The sequence below is a fragment of the Chiroxiphia lanceolata genome, chromosome 2 (assembly GCF_009829145.1).
Source record: "Chiroxiphia lanceolata isolate bChiLan1 chromosome 2, bChiLan1.pri, whole genome shotgun sequence".
Classification (NCBI taxonomy): Eukaryota; Metazoa; Chordata; class Aves; order Passeriformes; family Pipridae; genus Chiroxiphia; species Chiroxiphia lanceolata.
Window position 1 is genome coordinate 27,117,752 of NC_045638.1, and position 2,751 is coordinate 27,120,502.

A 2,751-nucleotide genomic window follows, 5' to 3' on the forward strand; every position below is an offset into this window, starting at 1 on the left:
GGATCTTGTGGCTCCCTGTAATTATAAACGGAACTGACTGATTTTTTAATCAGCCACGTTTATATTTACACATTCTTGTCTGGTTAAAATTTGGGGAGTTTGTGGGTAATTTTTGTTTTGTCTCTGTGACTGCAGCATATTTAGAAAAAAAACCCAAACCTGAAATGTCAGCTATATCAAGAGGAGACAACAGTGACTGTTTGGGAATACTCTAAGCACTTTCTTTCCTACAAAAGTAAAATAATAGATTTATATCTGTTTTTATACATAGGATAATTTATGAAATCTTCCAGGAATTCTGTACTGTTCAAATAATTTTCACTGTCATTGGAGGAAACAGTAAAGTTTGGTACATTACTAAGAGAAGATTGTGTCTTCAAAGTCTACTGAAGACTCATGTGCAGTAATTGTTCTCTCCACTCCTTCTTCCATCACGGCCACCTACTCCTTCGCTACAAGGCTTTACTTTGGTATAGAAGTTACATGTCAGTGCAGTGGTCATGCAGTGAAGTTTTGAGGACATTCTATTTTTCAGACAGGGTATCAAAACTCTCTCTCTTCTGTTGCCTCTGTGGTAGAGACCAGGGATATACTTGATTGTATTTGGCTTTCAAACTGCAGCTTGTGGTAGGAAGAGTCAGAGTACACCATATGGGAAGGATTTCAAGTCCTGTAGTATTTGCATCCCTCTGCTCCAATAAAATCAGTGGCAAAACTCTTGCTGACTTTGGTGAAGGCAAAGTTGGGTGATCTCTCAGTGTTTTTGAAAGCTGTTTTGTGTTTGGTGCACTCAGTTAATTGGCTGAAGGAGATATACATTAAATTAGAACCTTCTGGACAGCTCTTCCCACTCACATACCAAAGCTGATTTGCTAGAAGATGTAAAGCCCTGCATTCTCTGCAAAGGAAGGCAGTGGATGTAGGAAGTGCTGCAGACCCTCACAGCAGCCCTTGCACTGGACCCCAGACAAAACCAGCTCATCTCTCTGGTGCCCTATGCTGTTCCCACCTCAGCTCTGGGAGGTGCAGGGCTGCTCCTGGAGGGATTACTGGAAAATACAGAGGTCTCTCATCACAAGTCAAGGTTAATTTTCAGAGCACAAAGGTTTAAAAATGCAAAGAGTGTGGCTGCTTGTTCTTAAACCTTCCAACCCCAACTTCATGATTTATTGTCCCCTCCAGACCAGGCCTCTCCCACCGAACGTCTCAGCAGGTGATGCTCAGTCTCAACAGGTAATGCTCAGGGGCACTGCAGCAAGTCAGCCAACATAATATACATTTTGTCCCCCTGAAAAGGGACATAGCCTACTCACATGCTTCAAAGCTGGCAGAATTATGGCATTCTATTGTACACCAGAGTGTTCCGTTCTGCAGGTCACTTCAAGCCTAGTTCTGATTTTAATGGGACTAATGGCAGTTCTTAATACTCCCTTTGATAGCAAGAGAGTAAGACCCATTCGAGTTAACAAAAGCAAAGTAAACGTAATATTTTCCTTCTGAAAATAAATGGAAATAATATCTTAAAAAAATGAACCTAAAATAGATATTTAAGTAATGTAAAAGACCTTTCCTTATGTTCTTTCAATTTATATTCATTTTGGCTCCTTCAACAGCAGCTATCAGTGATGAAGTAATTGAAAAAGAGCATAAATCATTGAATCAGAGCTAAGTCATGTAATACCATGACCTATATATCCCTATTAGCTGACTTGCTACACTTTCATGATCCCAAGTTGAAAAGAATGCGTTTTTCTCTAGGAACATATAGCTTGGAAAAAGTATATACATTATAATAATAAAAAAAGCACGGAGCTGAACATGGAAAGACATGTCTGTTGTACTTTTTCTCAAAATCCATCTGTTTATCATAAATTTTCATGTCTGTGCAAGCATATTAAGAGATATTGAGTGATGTGGTAGTTATTGGAATCATAACAAAACCAACAACTCTGAGGAGAAAGCCGGTTTTTCAACATTTTATTTGCTATACAGGACAAGTAATAGAACACTGCTAAAATTTTGAAATTTCACAGTTAGAGTGAGTAAGCACTCCATAAGAAAGCCCAATTACATCCATAGTGGATTTCAGCGCAGTCCTTATATGCTGGGTAAATCAAAAGGCTGATTAGCATGGAGGAATTGTGCAAATAGATAGCTTGTGGTTCCTCTCACAGGTATTTCACCTCCATTTTCTTCTGTGAACATGCAGATTTCTCAAGAAGAAGTCAGTGTTTTCAAAATAGCGCTGTAATGAACTGTAGGCAGGATTCTGCCTGTTCAGAGATCAGGCTACTGATGAAATTACCTTCCCTGAGAACCCTGTGATCATGTTGGCTGAATATTTAGGTTCAGAATTATGTTAAATTCTTGCCTTACACAGGCACAATTTCTATTCCACTATTCAACAGAAAAAAAATATTAGCAACGTAGACACTTTCTCAGTTTAATCACTAAGAAGCAGACTGTGGTGTTTGAAAAGTATGTTTTAAATGGAAAGAGGGGAAGACTTCACAAAAGATTAATTATATGTAATTTGGTGATATTTTAATAGCAAACTGAGCATTGGAAAAAAACATCTATAGGATAAATATGGCCTCTATGAGCTCTTAAAAATCCCATTATAGAATCCTGCAGGACTTTAGGTCTTCAATTGTAAAATCAGCAATTTCAGCAATCAAATACCAAGATCAGTTGCTTGTGTAGACACAATCCTCCAACCTCCTTTCCAGCCCTCCTTTGTCTCCATAGCAA